General features: G+C 42.7%; 1 long non-coding RNA gene across 1 annotated transcript; it reads left to right on the top strand.

The window, feature by feature from the left end:
- The first annotated feature begins 2,678 nt into the window (after positions 1-2,678).
- On the top strand, positions 2,679-23,005 carry LOC115635293. The gene is made up of 3 exons (XR_003996556.1): positions 2,679-2,854; positions 18,086-18,234; positions 22,371-23,005. It is a non-coding gene; the product is annotated as an uncharacterized LOC115635293 (long non-coding RNA).
- The last annotated feature ends 163 nt before the right edge of the window (positions 23,006-23,168 follow it).

Genomic DNA, 23,168 nt, shown 5'->3' with positions numbered 1-23,168 from the left:
TTTCTTGAGGATCTTAAGGTCAACAGTGCTATCAGCTGCTTCATTTTGTAAGTTGTCCGTCAATAATTCAGCTGGAGAGAATCCACTACTTACCAGGCAGCCTCTGAAACTAATTTCTGTGTCTGTAAGTGAGCAGGGGAGGGGTAGGATAGGTTAAGGAAAGGTGGAAAGTAGAGCTTCACCTCTTCCCCATCCCCCACTTATGCTCCTACACTGATCCACCAAACAAAACTCCTTTCAAAGATATTTTTTTCAACCTCTGATTTCAGCCCATTCACAAAATGACATCATAGAACAACAATGAACCACTGATAAAGATGACAGGTGGAACCAACACTATGAATATCTTGGGATATAAATGGGAATGGACAAATAAATACATTGATTCTTGTTGTCAGACGCCACCGTTGCGTTCTATTCAATGTTGATAACAGTCTACTGCATGCCTGTGTTCCTCCTGTGCGCTGCCCTGGCTCTGCGTAGGTTGCTGACACAGCAGACCCCAAGAAAACCCCCAATGACCACAAACTCCGTTAAGGTACGAAGGCACCCAGCCAGGTGTATTGCCAAATGAAACACAGTCTCTAGCTCCCTGGATCAGAAGTCTGCATCTCTGCTAGTACATATGTGCTCCTTGACGATGGACGGAGCTCAGTCAGTGGCAGACACTCCACTGCCCCCTGGGCTGGACAAAGACACCGCCCCGGGGATGCATTCTTATACACAGGTACAAACTAGTTACACATCACTCCTGCTGTATTGATGTACAACCCCCCTATGTAGCAAGGTGCCACCTCTCACCTTGTACATATTGGTTCAAACAAAACAACTCTATCCATCATATTACCCTTTTGCCCCTGTCTTTAGGATGGGTCAGCTTGTTCCTTGTTATGTGTGTGGAATGTGCAATTATAGGAGTGTTCTGATATCTCGAGTGGCCAGTACCTTTTAGGTATGTGTAGTTTTGCAACATCAGCCCTTTCTTTGCCAGCTTCTGTGAGCAGGGCCTGCCTCTGGCTCACAGCTTAACTTTGCTTTATGTTAACAAAGTCTTGACCTTTACTTTAGTTCAGGCCTTAGGCCTCATACTGGGCCTCTGATAAGAGTTTATGTTTCAGGGCCTCATATTACTACAATTCTTGTTCACATCCTTCTCTCTCTTCTGAGGGTGCCTGTCATTATAGCACAGGAGTGCCAACTGCATTAATTAAATGACACAGCACAGCTATGTGATTAGTTTCTCTGCTCCACCTTTGGTTAATGAGTGTGTATCTATATAACTGTGCAGGAAGAAACTACCTTGGAAAAGGAAGGCGTCATCAGGTCTTATTGCACATAAACTGGGCTGAACAGATCGTGGTCAGGAAGGAATTTCCCCCCGGCATCTTATGTTTTTTTGTTTCATTTGTCTCGGGGATACTCTGATAGGTTCAAGTGAGTAATCATCTTTGGGCTTCTCTTTCCTCTCATCATCTTCACTCTTTTCTTGTCAGTTGTCATTTTTCTGAAGTTCCTGAACTACCTTGAGTGTGATGGTGATGAATATGCCCTGGGGAACAACTATTTTATAAAGGGTTTGGGTTAACATGGAACCAAAAAGATCTGGCTTCTTCCCTATACACTGCCTTCTCCACTCTACAGAGATAACCCCAGCCTTAAAATGTGCAGAAACCAGGCAGGTTAAACCAAGACCAAAGGAGCGTAGCTGGCAGTCATAGGTATGTGAGGACAGGAGGAATTTTATTATATTTCTAGTTAATGAGATCACAATATTCAGAAAGCATGATTGTCATTGAACCTGTTGCAGCACTTAAGAAAAGATCCAGGAAAGCCTGTGCTTAGATAAGAGAACTAAATAATAAATGAAATAAGACGCCTTTTCTTTGCTTTCGTCAGCTATCAGTCCCCAGTAACATGAATCGGTTTATAAAGGGCTGACAGGGATTAGTTTTTAAACTGTGTAAGGTTTATTCTGAGCAAGGACATGAAGAAATGACCAAAGCTTAAATTAACAGTAGCCTTGCAAATATGTAATTAGTAGAGACGTATGCAATGTTCAGCAGAAGGCATGTGTGGTTCGTGAACAGCTCATGATGTGTGTACAGATCGGTTATCACAAGACAGATATAATAAATCAGTCACAGAGTGTGTGACATGATGCAGAATAGAAGGTGCATGCAGCAGTCTGTTTTAAAATGTGTATGTAAGCTGATTCATAATTTTGTGCTTTGGATGTGTGGTTACCCTGTACCCACCCCACTACATGTGAGTCTGATCAGCTCTATGTAGTTCTACTACTATATGCAGGGCCGGAAGTACCATTTAGGCGACCTAGGCAATGACCTAGGGTGCCAGAATTTTTGGGGGGGGGCTATTTTGTCGGGGGAGCGGCATGTGGGTCCAGTGGACCTACGGCAGTCATGCCGGCGGACGGTCCGCTGCTGGAAAGGCTCCGGTGGAGCTGCTGCAGTCATTTTGGGGGACAGTGCGCTGGTCTAAAGGCTCCGGCGGACCTACCACAGTCATGCCTGCGGTAGGTCCACCGGAGCCTTTAGACCAGCGGACCGCCCGCCGGCAATACTGCGGCAGCTCCACCGGAGCCTATCCAGCAGCGGACTGTCCGCCGGCATGACTGCGGTAGGTCCACTGGACCCGCGGGGGGCGGCGAAATGGCCGTCCGCCTAGGGCGTCAGAAACCCTGGCGCCGCTCCTGACTATATGCCAATACAGAAACCCAAGAGATAGGTTTGGAATTGAGCTGAGTTCTTTGGAACCAAGAGGTTAAGGTCTCAGAGGGATCCCAACAAGCTGAAAGTCAAGGTTCTGCTAAGGTCAGGAAACTGACAAGTGGCTGGTAAGTGTCTTTCCAGTCTATGTATTAGATATCCTGAACTGTGGGCCCTCAGTGACACTTTCCCACCTGCCAATGCTAATACAAATCTAGCAGCTGTCTCATGATATACATTGAACATGTGGTTTTCTGGCTTCCCAGCTCACAAATCATCATTATCTTGTGTATCCATTTGATAGTTTCCATAGTAAATGCAGCAGAATAGGTTGAAGAAAGTTGTGGGGTTCATTAATGATTGCGTGGCAACTTCCAGTTCAGGCAATTGAATTCTGTTTAATGTAAATGGCCTCTGCAGTTTTCTTTGCCTATAGCTTTTTGCCCGAATTTGCTGTCCTGCCACTTCTATGTAGCATTACCATGCAGTTAGATGTCGCTTTGCACCCCAAGAGTTGGCAGCATTTCACTGATGTATGAAGTCATCCTTATATATCTCCCTTACTTATCTCATAAAAGTATTGCAAGACTTAAACAATGGTAAGGCTCTCTGAGATTCACAGTGCAGCATCTTGGAAGGGCTGATGAAATCAGAGTCCCTTTAAAACAAAACAAATGTAAAAGCATAGAGAAAAACTCATTATTTGTCATTTATATTATGCATTTTGAGTCTGATTGTTCTATATAAATTTATAGTCAGTGACAGTCTGTTCCCAAAAAGTTGCCTCTGCCTGTATCTGCATCCTTATTGCATCCTCACGGTCTGATTTCTTTATTTAATCAGCAGAAAAAGTGTAGTTTATGCTATAAAAATAAATTAATGGAGATATCCTATCTCCTAGAACTGGAAGGGAACCTGAAAGGTCATGGAGTCCAGCCCTCTGCCTTCACTAGCAGTACCATGTACTAATTTTGCCCCAAATCCCAAGCTGGCCCCCTCAAGGATTGAACTCACAACATTGGGTTTAGTAGACTAATGCCCAAACCACTGAGCTACCCCCAGTACTACATTACTGCCAGTAATGCAGAAAAATTATACCTGCAGAAGAGAAAACAGCACCCAGTTTTACCATATCTACTGTCCCCTGATTATCAGTAAAATTCTGGCTCCAGAATCCTTTTTCCCTTTGCAAGTTTGGCTGGCATTGATGTCATGTCAGGCTGAGCTTATGGTGCTGAGAAGTTTTCAGTATCATTTAGCATGGGAGGCATTACCGGAAAACGAATAAGCAGGATTCAAGATGTTTTTCTGATCCCTGCCACAATTTAAGATGCCAGTGAAGAGACGGCATCATCCCCAGAGGAGAATGGAATTAACAAAGCTATCCAAAGGAAGAGAGAAATGTGCCAAATGGCAGATAATGAAGCCAATATAAAGAAATTTGTTTGAATAAAAAAGCAGTAAAAAATGCACTTAATTAGCTAATGCACTGAATTCTGATGCACATGTTTTCTGTGTCCCTTTATTCAAGCTTAAAATGAGGAAAATACTGGGAGTTTCTCAGGCAGAGTAAATTGGTGACTGCAGAGAAATGAAATCTAACATTAGACATATGGGGGACTGCAAAAATATCCTCTGGAATGGATTTTTCAAATTCAAGGCCAAATGGGAGTTTGGACTGAGTGAGAGCCGCAGGATGTGACCTTCTCATTTATTATGATTTATATGACAGCAGCCTCTAGAAGCAATAACTAAGAAGAGGGTCCCATTGTCCTCAGCACTGTATAAACACAGTGAGACAGTCCGCACCCCAAAGCATTTACAATCTACATAGACAAGACAGATAAAGAGAAAACACAGCAGGACCAGGAGTAGAATGCAGGTGTCCTGGCTCCCACACCACCATCCTATTCGCTAGACTGTGCAGCCTCTTAACTAGTCTGGGAATTTGGAAACTGTCATTGCTCTAGGTAGGCTGTTAAGAAGATGAGGCTGGGAGGCTAGCAATTTCCTTACAGCTGTGAGCTCATTAAATTGGAACATTTAATATCACTGACAGCAGTGAGTCAGGGCAGACTGGTCAGCTGCAAAGAATTAGAATCGCAAAGGTGTGATAATTTGCAGCATTAGAATGATTAAACCAACATGCTAACAGCATTATATGTCACCTGTGATGTACACTCCCGGGGGAGCTTCATGGAGCAGCATTGTAATTTATTAGCCTGTTGTTTTGGAACACCTGAGGTCACTCACACTTGAATTCTATCTGTGTCAGGTAGGTACTTATATTGTCCCCGTCACCATAGTACCTGAGTGCTTCTCATTCTCACCTGTGCAAGGTAGGGCAGTGCTATTAGTCCAGTTTTACAGAGGGGGAGCTGAGGCACAGGGAGAGACCAAAGGTCACGCAGGGAGTCTGCAGTAAAACAGGGAATTGAACTCAGGTCTTCCAACTCTTTGGGTAGTGCTCTAACCACTGGACAATCCTTCCTCTCTTGAAGACACTTGTCCTACTTCCAGATTATGGACCCCTTGAGAGCCATCCCTTGCTACTCAGAAGCAGCCCAAGTCTGGAAGCGATTGTGTGTACAGAGACAAATGGGCTGGAAATATCTCATAAGTTGAGATCGCTGGTTTCATTCATGAACATAATTTTAAAATGACATGTTATTAACTTGTCATTGCACTCTGCATCCCAAGTAACGAGTATGTCACACATGCCCAGATGGGCACCTCAGTCACTGATGCATCACTTCTTCACTTTGGGAGTGATTTTCATTTACACTTAGGCCACTTTACATGACTCTGGTGATTAGAATGTGAATATGAGGCCCTCAGCAGTCCATCCTATTTTAAAACTAGGTCAAACAGCTAGCTCATAATAAGCAAATACTTTGATCAGAAGAACATTGCATTCCCTTTTCAGGTTGAATTTGGGAAGCTGCAGTTTACAGAAATAGCTATAAGTCCATAATAGCTGGCTTGGCTCTGGGCACCGCTTTTATGTTGGTGCAATCCTCCTAAAGCATCTTACTGTTATTGATAATCACAGCTTATTGCTTGCATATTTGAAGGGACTTTGATTCTTTAAAGATTCTGAGCTTCACATAGATCATGTGATGAGTGTAAAAAAATGCAGGTTTCCAATGCCCACGTAAATCTGAGTTTAAGATGAAGACTCCTGCTGGCCAAGTTTATCACCCTGAGCTTGAACTGAACACAAGCCAAATATGTCTGAGGTCTTAAGGAAAAATATGAACATTAGAGGTATGAAAAATTATCAGTGTTCATATAAAAGTTTTCATGGTTTCATTTTGGACACATTCACGTCTCTGTATTGTGTTTTAATGCAAAAACATAAGAAGTGCCGGACATTCCATTTTCAAAGCCACTTATTATTTAAGATGAGTCTGTTTTCTCTCAATAATAGCCTTATTTTTGCAGAGAGACCTACCTCCTGGGTTTGACTGGAAATTGATGAAAAGCCTTCAAATAGCAAAGGCAAGATCATTTCTGCAGTATCAAGACAGTTTTTTTTTTTGTTTTTTTTTTTTTACTACTCCCTCCCAAAAGGAGGAAAGTTCATAGTTTCCAGACCAAAAGAGATTTGGATAAACAATCAGATTTTTGGACCTTCTATGTCCTAGCCTGTACCTCAAACCTATAAAGGGCCTCCCATTATTAGTGGAAGAATCAGAAAAAAAAAAAAAAAAGAACTTCCTGGAAAGTTATATGTATTTCTGCTTTGAATACCATGCAATGCACCTTTTATCATTTTTTACAATGATGTAACAGGACACTGATCAGAGGAAGAAGAGCCCTCCTCCTCTCCAATATGCTCCCCCAGTTCAGGCACTTTTGTGTTAGTTTAAATATGAAAAAAGAAAAAGTAATGTAAAGGATTCTTCCCCTTCTAAACCAAATGCAAGTACAATTAGGCTTCCTTCAGCCAAAGTCCAGGCATGAGGCATGGCAGCCTTCAGCTAAAACCAAAGAAAATGTTGGAAATATGGCTCATTTCACCCAAGCTCCAGAGTCAGTAAGACTTCCACTCCCCTCTCTGCCCAACCCACCTTCCTAAAGAACTTCTTCCTAATTTTCACTTCTAGAGTCAATTCTAGCATCTCACTCCTCAACTTTCTTATAGAGTGTGAGAGGTAAGGGGGATGGTAAATTAATTCATTCCTTACAGCTGGTCCAACCCTGTTATTTCCCCACACCCTGCATTCAGGGGAGGCATCTGTGGTCCATGCTCCATACAGAGGGAGGAGGTTTACCTTTTCCCTGCCAATCTTAGCCCCTCCCTCCCCCCCGGGGTACACTGTCTGACCTGAGTGAAGAAGGGAAAAGTTGATTTTAGCAATAAAATTGCTTTTTCCAGTTACTGAAATTTAGGTGGTTAGGGTTTTTTTTTCTCCATTTCACATATATATGCTGTAATATTTCACGTTCAGTATGTATGTGTGCTATAATCCCTTATTGATAGCTTCCTAGGTACGTACACACACGCACACATATATATATAAAAGCTGCTTTACTGTGCAGAAACTGCTCAGTGTAGACAAGCCCTAATACAGATTCTATCCGAGTTGAAGTTGATCAGAGGAGTAAAGAGAAAGAAACTTGATAGGGCTAAAAGCAGCCTGTATCACAGACAGTCTGGCAGACCTGGTTGGAACAATTTTTCATCAAAATGAAATTTCTGTGAGTTCTGCTGTTTGGAAGCCAACAGGCTTCATGGAGACATGTCATTTTCCACACAACTTTCAATTGGAAGGTTTTTGGGTCAAGGGCACAAAGAGAAATTCGATTGCCATGTGGGAGACCCAAGTTCAAGCCACTGATTTGGAGTGAACTGGTCTGAAAAACACAGCTCTAAATCAGGCAGAGGAGGGACTTGAACCTGGATCCCCGTCTCCTAGGCCAGGGCCTTAACTGTACATATTAAAGTTTAGAGAGGCTCCCTCATTAGGGACATACTATTATGAAAACAGGAATTTTTAGATGTGCCTTAGAAGCAGAGGGGGTTGAGAACAGAGGAAATCTATGGACAACAGTTCACCATGGAGGCTGTCTAGATTTTTTTAATGGAAATTTTATTCCTTCCTCATTCACTGGTTTGTTGTTTAATGAACTCCAAAATCAACTAGCAGGCTACAGAGTGGGATATGCACCCCTCTGTCTCTGCCATAATTCCATTTTTGGTCTAGTTTTCATCCAATGCCACACAAAAACCACATTTTGAACCTCAAAAGTTGCTGCAAAACAGACTTGTTGCCCTCTGCTGAGCTGTAGCGGCAAGCCCCAAGTGGTTGCACATAGTTTACTTCATTGCATATTTCAATGGAGAAGTGAAATTTTCTAGAGCAGAATGTTTCACTTTTTATCAATTTGAAATGTTTTTGCCACTTACATTTCTCTGTAAATTATTCCCGCATGATTAAATAACAATGCTTTGTTAATTCATGCTGATTTTTGCATTGGAATCCTTAACGGCTTGCCAACTACAGAACCAGTTTCTCCTCTCTTGGTTTTCACACCTCAACTGCTAGAACAGGACCTCATCCTCCCTGATTGAACTGACCTCGTTATCTCTATCTTGCTTGCTAGCATATATATACCTGCCCCTGGAAATTTCCACTACATGCATCTGAAGAAGTGGGTATTCACCCATGAAAGCTCATGCTCCAAAACGTCTGTTAGTCTATAAGGTGCCACAGGATTCTTTGCTGCTATCCACATGGTTCCCCAAATGTGTCTTTATATTTCAATGAAATGAACCACCAAGAAGGCAAAAGAAATGAAGACAAGTGAGATTGCTCTTAATATTTTCTTGGACTGTCTTTGAATTTTAATCTCCACTAACTGAGCATTGGTGGCTGAAAACATTTACAACAGTGCTTTGATTTAAAAGAAGGGTGTCATGTATTTGAACATCAGAATAAATAACTCACCAGTTTGCAAGAGGAAAATTAAAGAAAACAGTAACTCTTATTTCTGCAGAAAAGAAAACAAAGCTACAAAAAAGTGCTCTGTTTTCCTGGCACTTCATTTGCAGTCAACTAAATCATATTGGGCAGACCCTTAGCTAGTGTAAATTGCCACAGCTATGTTGATTTCAATACAGCAATGGCAGTTTGCCCAGTAAGGTCCAGAGTACTACATAGTCACGCTGATGCTATTGATGATGTAGTTGTACAAACAAAAGCCCTGATCCTGAACACATTTAAACACATACGTGTACTCCTGCTGGTAGTAAATATTGATTACCCATTGAAATCAATGAGACTGCTCATGTGAGTAAAATTACACATGAGCTTCACTGTTTGCAGGATTGGGACCAAGGAAGTTAAGAAGAATCATGTTCCCTAAAGGGGAAAATAGAGGGAAACCAGAAAGTTTCACTGATAGAACATGGCATAATTGGGCATAATTTCAAGACAATTGGGTCGCAGTTGACACATAATTAACAATTCTGCTGGTGTTGCACAACCCAGAAAAGACTCCAGTTTGGTCTCTCACAGTGCTGCTGTTCCTATGAGATTGACAAGAATAAAATATTATTTCTGTGGCTAATCTACGCAGATGCAACTCTAAATGCACAAAGAGAGCAGATCTTCTGAAAAGATGGCTTCAGAGGTGAATATCAGAGTACATTCATCACTTCTAGTGACTAGCTAAGAATAGTTACATTATATTTTATTTATCTGTTACTAGGCCTGCTGGAAAATTTTCCCTTGAGACTTCCCACCTTGTTGAGACAATTGTAAGCTGCTCACAGATAATTCACAAACAGAAACAGAGGCCAAATTCATTGAATAAAATCATTCACTGTATATTATTCGCTCTGCTCTAAAAGCAGGTTGGAAGCAGCTCTGAATATGTAGGATCCCTGTAATTAATACCATGGTAGCGCCTGGAGGCCTCCATCATGATCAGGACCTCATTGTGCTTGGAGCTGTACAAAACATATCGAGATCGCGCTTTGAGCAGGGACTTACATTCTAAATGGACATGACAGACAAAGGGCCAGTGGCAAAGCCAGGTCCAGACTGGTCCATAACAACCACAAGACACCAACCTAGTCCAGGATTAACTTAGCCTGGGGGCATCCCAACTAACACTGACATTCCCATTTTCCACACTATGCCAGCAACTAGGATGGTGTACAATGCCCAAGGTCCAAGTCCCTGTACTGATTGCACTTCACTCTGGGATCACCCATTCTCTAACATGATCTTCCCTGGGCTACATATTCAGATTTTTGCAGACAAGCCATGTCAGTGGCACAGCACAAGATGCCCTACTCTGAGGATTTGGCCCTGAATTTGTCAAGAATGCACAACTGGCTGGGTCTCCAATACTTCGTTAAAAATTTCAGTTAAATATATTGACTAGGGATGTCATGCCATCAAAGGTGGGATCATGATACATTAACAGGACCTGAGGGGAAAGGATTCAGGCGGATTTGCAGCAGTCTCTCAGTACACTTCTCAGTGCAAGGGCAGCCAATTGCAGAAAGTTCCTGCTTCCACCAGACTATAAACTGAAATTGAATTAAATCAGCAGAGTACAGACTTTCTGCAGTACCTTAATTTACTTCCTTAGTGAGTACAAGAGACATGTGATTAGTCAGTTTCTTTTGTATCTATGGCTGCCTTAATTTTGATGTAAGAAGAAAAAGCAGCCACTGCTGTTGATAGAATGTGTTTACTTGTAGCACAGTGATGTTTCCTGTCCCTTCCTTTTAATAGTTGCCACACAATTATTCTCCTTCTTTTCCCAAAGTAATTCTCCCAGAATAGATAAACATCTTTCCTTTGTTGCAACGAGCCACTTTTGTTATTTGCAGAGGGCTGATTGAAACTCCATTTCCTGATGACACCAGTCTGAACTCCACTAGTAACAAATTTACAATGGAAATGGGCTTGATTGAGCTTCTTCGTGGTGAAAAATAGAACATGGCTGATGATGATAGTAATTACTGAAGCTGAGTCCTGGACTGATGTTTTCTCAGTTAGAACAATTTTGCTTGAGTAAAAGATTGACATTTATCAATGTGAAGTGCACTTGATAAAGTTGGTCATTTTCATTTGCATCTCTAGTGACATATTTTATACAAACTACTTGAAACATTTAATTGAAGAGATGACATACTTCCTTTCCTCACTGGGCCTCTGCCTTATTCAGTGCGCAAGATGGATGTGCTCTAGGGAGTGTTCATGGCTGTACAGTGAAGGAGGCTGTTGTCGGTAAGACCCCTGCCTCAGGTTATTGCAGAAGGTGTTAGAACCTGCTCACAGGAAGGTTCATTTGGTTTCCATAGGCCACTGTGGAACATCAGAGGACACAAGCCTTTGTTGATTGCCTCCCCCTCCTTCCCAGTCGCTCCACTGGCTCCCCCCACAAAGAGGAGACATGGACTCGTCCCATCAGCTTGAATTCTGGGGGAAGGGAATAAAAATCCTAGACAAAAACCCCCAAACCTATCTTTATGCTGCTTGGACTCTGAGGGCTAAGGCTTACTAAGCATATATCCCCAGTGCTTGGCCTGGGTGAGCCCTTAAGGACAGCTGCAGTTTGCTTATTATAGACGTGTCTACCACAGAGACTGGCAACCCTTGGAATGCGGCCCAACAGGGAAATTTGCTGGGTGGCCGGGCCAGTTTGTTTACCTGCAGCATCCGCAGGTTCGGCAGACTGCAGCTCCCACTGGCCATGGTTCTCTGTCCCAGGCCAATGGAAGCTGCTGGAAGTGGCAGCCAGCACATCCTTCAGCCCATGCTGCTTCCCGCCGCCCCCAATGGCCTGGAGCGGCAAACCGCAGCCAGTGGGAGCTGCAATCGGCCGAACCTACCGGTAAACAAACCAGCCCAGCCCATCAGTGGATTTCCCTGGCGGGCCACGTGCCAAGGGTTGCTGACCCTGGTCTACCATCTCTTGGAACCTAAGGCCTGGGCTACACTGGGGGTGGGAGGTGTGTTTTGAACTAAGATACACAACTTTAGCTACACTGTTCGCGTAGCTGAAGTCAAAGTATCTTGCTTCGACTTACCTGGCTGTCCTCATGGTGGCGAGTCGACTGCCGCGGCTCCTCTGTTGACTCCACCTGCCGAGGTGGAGTACAGGCGTCAAAATTCGGGGATCAATTTATTACATCTGGATGAGATGCGATAAATTGATCCTCGATGATGAATTCAAACTGGAACAGGTTCAGAGACGGGCTACAAGGATGATCCGAGGAATGGAAAAACTGCCTTATGAAAGGAAACTCAAAGAGCTTGGCTTGTTTAGCCTGGCCAAAAGAAGGCTGCGGGGGGATATGCTTGCTCTATATAAATATATCAGGGGGGTTAACGTTAGGGAGGGAGAGGAATTATTTAAGTTTAGTACTAATGTAGGCACAAGGACGAATGGGTATAAATTGGATATTAGGAAGTTTAGACTTGAAATTAGACGAAGGTTTCTAACCATTAGGGGAGTGAAGTTCTGGAACAGCCTTCCGAGGGAAGTAGTGGGGGCAAAAGACTTTTCTAGCTTTAAGACAAAGCTTGATAAGTATATGGAGGGGATGTTATGATAGGATCGTTAATTTGGGCAATTGATCTTGGATTACCACCAGATAGGTCTGCTCAATGGTCTGCGGGGAGATGTTGGATGGGATGGGAACTGAGTTACTGCAGAGAATTCCTTCTTGGGTGCTGGCTGGTGAGTCTTGCCCACATGCTCAGGGTTTAGCTGATCGCCATATTTGGGGTCGGGAAAGAATTTTCCTCCAGGGCGGATTGGCAGGGGCCCTGGAGGTTTTTCGCCTTCCCCTGCAGCGTGGGGCACGGGTCGCTTGCTGGTGGATTCTCTGCAGCTTGAGGTCTTCAAACCAATTTTGAGGATTTCAATAACTCGGTCCTGGGTTAGGGGTTGTTATAAAATTGGATGGGTGGGGTTCTGTGGCCTGCCTTGTGCAGGAGGTCAGACTAGATGATCATATTGGTCCCTTCTGACCTATGAGTCTATGAGTCTATGAAACATTGAACACTACCTGCCGATCCAGCAGGTAGTATAGACATACCCTAAGACTGTAATTCATTTGTGTGTGTGCTTACCTGCTTTAACCTGGTAAATAATTCTTATTTCTTTTTCTTAGTTAATAAATCTTTAGTTGGTTTATTATAGGATTAGCTACAAGCATTGTCTTTGGTGTGAGCTCCGGGGTTTAACTGAGCTGGAGTAAGTAACTGGTTCTTTTAGGACTGGGAGTAACCTGACTATTGTTGTGATTTTTGGTGTAGGAGACCTATCTATCATAAAGGCAGGCTCACCTAGGTGGCAAGATAGACCAGAATCCCCCAGGACTCCATTTTAAGGCAGTTATAGTGCATGAGGAGTTCACACTTGATGTTTGGCTGGTGGAATCTAAGTATAGAATTCAAACTCGGTTTGGGGTTTGGGCCCTGATTTGTAACAGTCTGCCCTGAGTTTGGCACTCATGCTCTTGAACCACTCCAGACAGCTTGATAAAATGTATTGTGTGTGTGTGTGTGTGTGTGTGTGTGTAATTATATAACAAAAATGCAACAACAGAGTGGGGTTAGGTGGGCATGAGCCCATATCCTAAGTTGTTTTTTTTAAGTGAATCTCCTAAATTGCCTCATTCTCAGATCACTCCTACTCACTGTTGTGCTGGCTTCCCTTGCATTTAGTCACCCACATGCCAACAGAATTCATATGGGTGACGCTTTCTCCCATTTGTGAAAATGGGAGATTGGAGGCAGTGCTGAAATAAAATAGCCTAGAAATGTAAAAACTGCCATCTAAAGCCTTATGATTCAGGACATGAGCCAGCCACAAACTGTCTGGGGTTAGGGAAAGACTTCGGCAGGTTATTCCATGATTGGTCTTAATGGAGACTCCTTCACCTTCCTTTGAACCATACTCCCAAAGGAAGAACAAATAGGAAAGTTTGAGTTTCTTCTCTCTTATGTGGGTTAATCATTCTAAGGATCAGCTGGAATCCTGACCATTGACCTGAAGATCTAGCCTTTTTTGACCACTCTTGCTGGAACTGCAATGCCTTAAGGTTTTTTATGGGCATCAATAAAGTGAATATTTGCAATGTCTTAGCTCCATAGGCTAAAATACATAGGGCAATACATGTTGTTATTTTCAAGTTTCCAAGAGTATATTTACTGTAAAATAGTGCAACCATTTAAAGAATAAACAAGAAATTGCAATCCATAAAAAGTTCCTGACAGTCTTCTTAAATTGGCCCACCTACTTCTCAATTTAATCCAAAATTATAGCTGCTCTTGTCAGTCTCTGAAATATTTCACAACATTTGCAATATTCACACCTTTTGCTTTGTGCCTGTCCACTACGGCATTTTTTCCATCTCCATGTAAGCTTATAATCACCTGCCAACCTCTACACAGAGAGACTGGAATATTCACAATGTTTAGTGCTTTTAAGCTGCTCTGTACCAAAGTCTATAAATGGCACAGGCGTTGCCTTTTCCAATTTGCTCTAACAAAGCCCATATTCAGTGTTGGTGAAAAACTCATCCCCAGCCACCTCTTTGTGAGATTTGGCTCTAGCACTTCAAATTTTCTCCCCAGACTAGGCTGGTCCTACAGCTGCTCTTTCCAGACTGCTTAGCCCACATCTTCAATCTTCTCCCTCCAGAGGGATCCTCCCAGCTCCAGTTGGGTTAGTGATCAACCTGTCTGAATGACTCAGAAGAACCAAGTGGACCCTTTTCTCATTTGGATCAACATCTGCTGTCAGGCAAATATTCCCATTCTGTTATAAGAAAGAAAAGACAGGCTTTAAAATATGGCAGAGATCTAAATGGAGCTAAACAGTGACTTGTTTACTGTCTTTTCCACATCTGGAATGTTTCCTAGGCTTGCTTCTGTTATCTGAGCTGGTGAAACAAGACAGACAAGTTAGATACTGACTTATATTGACTTAGAAAAATATAAATAGGTATATTCAAAGTGTCAGCTAGCCTCAAGCAAGCCTCCAATTTTCTTGCCCACTTTAGCAACAAAAGTGACTATACTACATGACCTATGAGGGAAGATTGAAAAAATTGAGTTTGTTTAGTCTGGAAAAGAGAAGACTGAGAGGTCTTGATAACAGTTTTCAAATATGTAAAAGGTTGCTACAAGGAGGAGAGAGAGAAAAAAAATTGTTCTTAGCCTCTGAGGATAGGACAAGAAGCAATGGGCTTAAATTGCAGCAAGGGCGGTTTAGGTTGGACATTAGGAAAAAACTTCCTAACTGGCAGGGTAGTTAAGCACTGGAATAAATTGCTTATGGAGGTTGTGGAATATACATCATTGGAGATTTAAGAGTGAGTTAGACAAACACCTGTCAGGAATGGTCTAGATCAGTGCTTCTCAAAGCCAGTCAGCTGCTTGTTCAGGGAAAGCTCATGGCAGTCCAGATCGGTTTGTTTACCTGCTGCATCCACAGGTTCGGCCGATCATGGCTCCCACTGGCCATGGTTCGCTACTCCAGGAAGGGTGGCCAGCACATTCCTCGGCTCACACCACTTCCTGCAGCCTCCATTGGCCTGGACCACAGGCAGTGGGAGCTGCGATCAGCCAAACCTGTGGATGTGGCAGGTAAACAAACCAGCCTGACCTGCCAGAGGCTTTCCCTGAACAAGCAGTGGCCCAACTTTGAGAAGCACTTGTCTAGATAATACTTAGTCCTGCCATGAGTGCAGGGGACAGGACTAGATGACCTCTTGAAGTCCCATCCAGTCCTAGGATTCTAAATAGATTGCAGGCTCTTTGGGGCTGAGACCGCCTATTTGGTCTGTGTTCGCACAGCACCTAGCACAATCCTTGACTGGGGCTTCTAAGAGTTAACACAATATAAATAATAATTAATAAATACTGTACTTGCTATTTTGGGTAAGCAGTAAGGTGCTATAAAGGTACCAGTTTAATAGCATTTTAAATGAAAGTTCTCCATCTTAATACATGGAGCAGGCACAGTATAGACAATAGCCGTTGATGTTTCCTGCCAATCTTGATTATGAACAGAGGTTAAAAGACTTCTATCTAAATAAAGAAGCAGAGAAGCATTTTAAGGTATATTTATGAAAAATGCCTAAATGCAACACCAGGGAGTGACAGTTAAAAAGGGTTTTCAGCACATTGTGGATATTGGCTGCCATTGCCATCAGTAATGTGATAAGATTTGTGCCTGATTGACCTGCTCAATGTGGTAAGAATGAGAAACCGTGTTTACCCAGGTTCAAAGTATTCAGCGAGATAATGATGTTCTCTGAAATAAATGATTGGCAAAGGAATCCAATTGCTTTCCAGCCATTAAGACTTTGGGTTTTGGATCACATTACACTGGGGAATCCAATCAGACCATTGATTTGCCAGTGAAGGGAATTAGCATTATCCACCATGAGTGTTAATTAAAACTAAAGGGATAATTTCTTTAAGGCTGCCTAAAGTTTAATACTTAATTGACAACACTGCACTGCCAAGTGAGACATTGCTGAAAATTGTGTCCAATTCAGAGTTTTATAATACTTAAGTATAATCAGAAACTGACTCAGAACTGAATCACACACCAGACTTAGGAGAAAGTTGGCTGCAGATCCAAATCTAAACTCTAGTTCTGGATCTTCTCTAGTATAAAACCCTGACTGTCTATTCTTTACTATATAGTTTCCTTGATAACTGATATTGGGTCTGATTATCATCTCTCAGGCTGGCTTTAAGCCAGTGTGATAATCATGTAATAATTATACCTCGCTTTTATCCAGAGCTTTCCCAGTGATTTACAAAGGAAGTAAGTATCAATTTTTCTATTTTACAGATTTGGAAACTGAGGCACAGAGCAGCAAAGTGATTTGACCAAGGTCATCCTGCCGACCAGCCTTTGAGGCTGAAATAGAACTCAGGTCTCCTAAACCAGAGCTCTATCCACTAGATAACACTGCCTCCCCAACTTAACTGCCTTCATTGTAGGTAATGTAGACCTGAGTTCTATTCCCAGCTCTGCAACTGACCTGCTGGGTGCCCTTGGACAAAGGCACTTGCTTGCTCTGAGCCTCAGTTTCCCCATCAGTAAAATGGAAATATTGATGTTTATTTCCTTTGTAAATCACTTTGAGATCTATGGATGACAAATGCTATCTAAGAGCTAGGTATTATTATTAATCCTGATTGGTGAGAAGCTTACAACCCTAATCATAAGAACATAGGAATGGCCACACTGGGTCAGAACAAAGTTCCAAAGGAAGCAGTTCTGCAGAACTAGGAAGCACTTCTGCAGAAAAGGATCTAGAGGTTACAGTGGACGAGAAGCTGGATATGAGTCAGTGTGCCCTTGTTGCCAAGAAGGTTAATGGCATTTTGGGCTGTATAAGTAGGAGCACTGCCAGTAGATCAAGGGATGTGATCATTCCCCTCTATTTAACATTGGTGAGGCCTCATCTGGAGTACTGTGTCCAGCTTTGGGCCCCACACTACAAGAAGGATGTGGAAAAATTGGAAAGAGTCCAGCAGAGGGCAACAAAAATTATTAGGGAGCTGGAGCACATGACTTATGAGGAGAGGCTGAGGGAACTGGGATTGTTTAGTCTGCAAAAGAGAAGAATGAGGTGGGATTTGATAGCTCCTTTCAACTACCTGAAAGGGGATTCCAAAGAGGGATGGATCTAGACTGTTCTTAGTGGTACTTGATGACAGAACAAGGAGTACTGGTCTCAAGTTGCAGTGTGGGAGGTTTAGGTTGGATATTAGGAAAAACTTTTTATGAGTTACCTAGAGAGGTGGTGGAATCTCCTTCCTTAAAAATCTCTAAGGTCAGGCTTGACAAAGCCCTGGCTGGGATGATTTAGTTGGGGATTGGTCCTGCTTTGAGCAGGGGGTTGGACTAGATGACCTCCTGAGGTCCCTTCCAATCCTGATATTCTATGATTCCATCCAGCCCAGTATCCTGTCTTCTGACAGTGGCCAGTGCCAGGTGCTTCAAAGGGAATGACTAGAAAAGATAATCAAGTTATCCATCCCATCACCCATTCCCAGCTTCTGGAAAACAGAGGCTAGGGAACATACCTGCCCATCTTGGATAATAGTCTAACAGCTCTGCACATGGAACTGCCACTGAAGCCAACAAGAGTTTATCACACAGGATCAAGCCATAAGACTAACTCATTCAACAGCTTTTCGAGGTGGAGTGTTTTAACTCTGGGTTTAGCAATAAGAGTCCATCAGTGCCTGCTTTTCCTTGGATATAAAGATGTGGGGAAAACTCAAATTCCAAAGCTTTTTGTTTGGGTTTCTGCTAAACAGCCAGTATTTCAAAAGCTGATCTGAATTTTTTAGGTCTACAGAACGGGACTGGAAATCTCAAAAGAAGAGGCTTCCTTACAAGATTCCAGCTCTGACCCAAGAGGACACAGACTCTCTCAGGACTCCAGACTGGCTGGTGGCTGCTTTTGTTCCAGTCTGGAAACAAGAAAGGAAAGAAAACTGTATATAAACTTCTCAGAATCTTCATGTAAAAAGGTTTGATTCAAGTTCTAAAAATAGGTGACACTCTGTGGTGTTCCTGATCATGTTCACTCAATTCACATAACTAATTATTTGCTAGTCATACACTGTGATAAAGTGATGGTAAAGCTTCATTCTGGAAGCAGCCTGTGGTCTCGACACCCCATGAGCCCATACCTGTCACATCATTAGGAGGTATCAGGCATTGGGAATGCAATGTGCACTTACAGCTGACCAAACCTTATTTCGCCGCACAGTGCGAAGAATCACAGCACTATGCATCTACCGCCTGTTAATCTGTATAATGACAAACTGAACAGGATGTCTCAGGGGCTGCCATCTATACACAGACGTCATTAATGGCTCCAGCTTCCGTGAAAATGCCCCTGCTTTGGCCTGCCAGATTCTTTCCAATTCAGTAGTGCTTGGGAAAAAGAATTCTGTGTCTAATAATAAAGTGAAATAATTTTCTGGATGAGAAAATGAGAGAATGACAAAAAAATGTTAGCAGCAATGGGTGCAGACTATATGAAGGGCTAAGAGGGTATTAAAGATACTAAATTCACTTTCCCCAGACTACTGTCTGAGTCTTGGGGTATGTCTACACATCTACAATTTTGCAGCGCTGGTTGTTACAGCTGTATTAGTACAGCTGTATAGGGCCAGCGCTGCAGAGTGGCCACACTTGCAGCAACCAGCGCTGCAAGTGGTGTTAGATGTGGCCACACTGCAGCGCTGTTGGGTGGCTTCAAGGGGGGTTCGGGGAACGCGAGAGCAAACCGGGGAAGGAGACCAGCTTCCCCGCGGTTTGCTCTCACGTTCCCCGACCCCCCCTGCAAACTGCAGGGAAGGAGACCTGCTTGCACAGGGGTTCGGGGAACGCGAGAGCAAACCGGGGAAGGAGACCTGCTTGATTACTAGAGAGGCTTCCTCAGGTATGCTGGGATACCTGCTTATTCCACGGAGGTCAAGAAAAGCGCTGGTAAGTGTCTACACTTACCCAGCGCTGGATCCTCTACACCCGAGACAAAACGGGAGTACGGCCAGCGCTGCAAACAGGGAGTTGCAGTGCTGGTGATGCCCTGCAGATGTGTACACCTCCTAAATTGCAGCGCTGTAACCCCCTCACCAGCGCTGCAACTTTGTGATGTAGACAAGCCCTTGTTGGATTTTCCCCAACTCACACTGAACTTTTTAATGCAAAGCATTTTGATGATGAATGTTGTTTTACATATTTTCTCTCTGATGAAATAAGAGGCAATGCTCTGTGTATACCCACAGCAAGCCAGGCCTACAGTGAGACAGCCATTTGTAGGTATCTTTAGTATCCCCTGTTGCAGGGGAAGGCGGCACATGAGCTGATTTTCAGTGGCACTCACACTGCCCGGGTCCTGGCCACTGGTCTGGGGGGGGCAGGCTCTGCATTTTAATTTAATTTTAAATTAAGCTTCTTATCATTTTAGAAACCTTATCTACTTTTCATACCACAACAGTTTAGTTATATATTATAGAAAGACATCTTCTAAAACGTTAAAATGTATTACTGGCACACGAAACCTTAAATTAGAGTGAATAAACGAAGACTTGGCACACCACTTCTGAAAGGTTGCCAATCCCTGCGCTATTGGATGACGTGGGCCTCCTCCAGAAGTCATGCATGTTCAGGCTGATGTATGCAAACATTTTATGGCCACACATGAGCCATGTGCATGCAAAACAAATGCAGATACATACAGAGCACAACACACATATTTTGATCTATATACATGCTACACCATGCACGTACACAGGATGGATGTGTGATGCATGTATGCATGCCCACTAGCTGACCAGGTAATTTCACAGTACCCTTCACTCACTACAGAGAAGGAATGGGTCACCACAGTTTTGCTTACCAATATTCCTACTTGGTCAATTTTTATTAATAGACTGTACTAGAGACTAACAACAAAGAATTACACAAGCAGGTTTAACATTTAATTAATGGGCCATCCATCATTCCTTGGAAGAGTTTTACTTGCTGTCTAAGAAAAAACTACGATTTGTATATTACATCAGCAGTGTTTAACTAAGGGTCAGTTCCACCAGGAATTTATCACATATTCATTTAATAATTTATCACAATTTAAGACAAAATGTAGAAGATCACAGGGACATGGAGGGAAAGATCAGAGAGATTGTGGAATATAAAACATACAAAAACAAGATCGTGGGCTAATTGAGTGGCTGCTTCATTTAAAAACAAAGATTTATTTAAAATATACCATGGGAAGGCAATTACAGGAGATGGTTTTGCCCCATGTAACATCTGGTACAATATTTCCTTGTTTGCTAAGGCTAGCGAGAGAACCAAGCTGAGACATTCACAGGCAGAGTTTGTACTGAACTGGAACTTTCCCAGCATTCAGGCTGTTCAGAACCCAAGTACTGATTTGGGTGAGTGTTAGAAATCCAGGAGATGCAAATCTGAATTTTCCCAAAGTACAAAAGGTGTGTGGTTTTAGGGGTGGGGGCTGAGATTTGGGGAGATTTCCTCCACGTTCTGAAGCTTTTTAACATTGTTAGTGGGGAAAAGTAGAAAGGTAGAAGTCTTCTGTTCCTCGCAGTCCTCTGATGCCAATTTTTAATCCACTGTTTTGGTGTCCAGTCTACTTCCTTCTTAACAAAACATATATATCCCATTCAACCCCAAATACTTAAATTTGGTATCATAAGCCATGCACAACTTCTACCTATGTTTTACATTCTCATTATAAATACCATAAACACTCTCAGAGGCTCTCATAAAACAGAGGTGTTATCTTCAGGACATAAGGCTCTTGAACCTCGAAGACTAAAATGAAATATTTACGTCACTTAAAAAAACATTGTTGCATATTCCCACAGGTCTCACACAGACGAATTCAACCACCACCTGTTTGAACTTGAATGCCAGGTCATCAGTTTGATTACTCACCACTTAGAGCGCCACCATTACCTTAATGTTTTCAGTCAGACCCTCAGCTCCCTGCAATCCAGAAACCAAAGTTTTCTGATGTGTCATTTATTAAGAACACTGTAGCCTGAATCACATCCTTCCACTTACTTAATACCCTTCTGTGTCATTCCTTAAAGAAGTCTGACTTGAGTAAATCAAATCCATATCTCCTGATGGTGTGAACCCCAGAGCCTGCCTGTCCATCTCCTGGCTGAATCATAGCAGCGTGATGCTGACTCTCCCTGACATTTCTCTCTGGAAAACATTATTGCTAACTTCATGTTTGGTGCCATTTCCATCAGTCCAAAGCCAGAGATCTTTCCTCAGGTAAACTGTCATTGACTACTTCTTAAAGGGAAGTTCGGTGTGGTGTTCAGGAATCACTCTGGGCCCAAGCTGGTTCAAAACACATCCTCTGTATGCAATTCCAATACCTCGGCAGGGCCCTCTCCCAGGTCTTTCTCTCTGGGAAGCTGCAGCAATTCAAGTTACAGTTTCCAATACCAAAATGGGATCAAGACCTCTCATTCACTAAGGACTATAGGATTTGGTCCAATCAGAATAAATTGAAGGTTACATGTTGCCAAAACTATTCCAGATATTTCAATTTCACAACTTCACTGTTTCCGGCTTCCAATTCCCAACACGTATGTAGGTCGTTGGTTCACCGCTGGGTGATGAGTGTTGTTGGAGCAGAGAGCTCTAAGACATGTGCTTCTCATAGATGGAAAGAAAGAATAAAGTCTGACGCAGAAGTCTCTCACTTCTTTATTGCAACATATAGGTGCCCATCATAGACCAGAACCCCAGTGTGCTAGGTGCTGTACAAACAGAACAAAAAGATGATCCCTGCCCAGGCATCTTGCAATACAAATGTAAGACAAGAGATGTCAGATGGGGGAGTATGAGAAAATAATGAGATCGTTATGTAACAAGTGGGCATTAGAGGTTGGTATCATGGACTGACTGGAGGTGAGCATTGACAGCTCTGTAGCAAATGAGAAATGATTGGTGAGTGGGGATTGGCCATGAGGGCCTTGAAACTGAAGACAAGCACTTCTTTTTTCTGTATTCTCTTATTCAGTACATATGCCTCATTGCAGTAAACATCTTGATATTTACTGTTTCCTTACCCAACAGGTCACAAGGAGAAGCAATCACTTGCAAGATACTCTCCAAATTCTTATTTCTGGGAGTGGTCAGCTGCATCTAGATCTAACCAGAATGGAATCTTAAACCTGGAAGAGGATTATCTAACCCAAAGACATGAGGCCAGATCCTCATTGGCTGTTGTTCCATTTGTGGAGTGAAGAAAAGGGACAGGTGTCACATTATGAGAGCTGGGGATTCCCCTTGTGCAGCAAAATCCTGAGGTGGCACAAAAAGCCAGCGTAGCCAGCTCTATCCCACTTCTTTGAGAATTTGAAATTAGAAGGCAGCTTGGGTGAAAGTGATCATGAAATGATGAGTTCATGATTTTAAGCTAAAGGAATGGCAGGAGATAATGGAGTTCAAGAAGGCAGACTTTAGCAAACTCAGGGAGTTGGTAGGTAAAATTCCATGGGAAGCAAGTCTAAGAGGAAAACAGTTCAAGAGAGTTGGCAGTTTTTCAGAGACATTATTAAAGGCACAGGAACTATCTCACTGCTTAGGAAAGACAAGAAGCATGGCAAGAGACCACACTGGCTTAATCAGGAGATATTCAATGATCTGAAACTCAATAAAGAGTCCTACAAAAAGTGGAAACTAGATCAAATCACAAAGGATGAATATAGACAAACAACACACGTATGTAGGGACAAAATTAGAAAGGCCAAGGCACAAAGCGAGATTAAACTAGCTAGAGACATAAGTAACTTTAGAAAGATTTTTGATACTGACTCGCATGAACTTCTCATGAAAAACTAGGGAAATACAACCTAGATGGAGCTACTATAG

Source organism: Gopherus evgoodei, chromosome 14 (genome assembly GCF_007399415.2).
Source record: "Gopherus evgoodei ecotype Sinaloan lineage chromosome 14, rGopEvg1_v1.p, whole genome shotgun sequence".
Taxonomy (NCBI): Eukaryota; Metazoa; Chordata; order Testudines; family Testudinidae; genus Gopherus; species Gopherus evgoodei.
The sequence above is the reverse complement of the archived record's forward strand: the minus strand, read 5'-3'. Positions and strand labels throughout refer to the sequence as shown.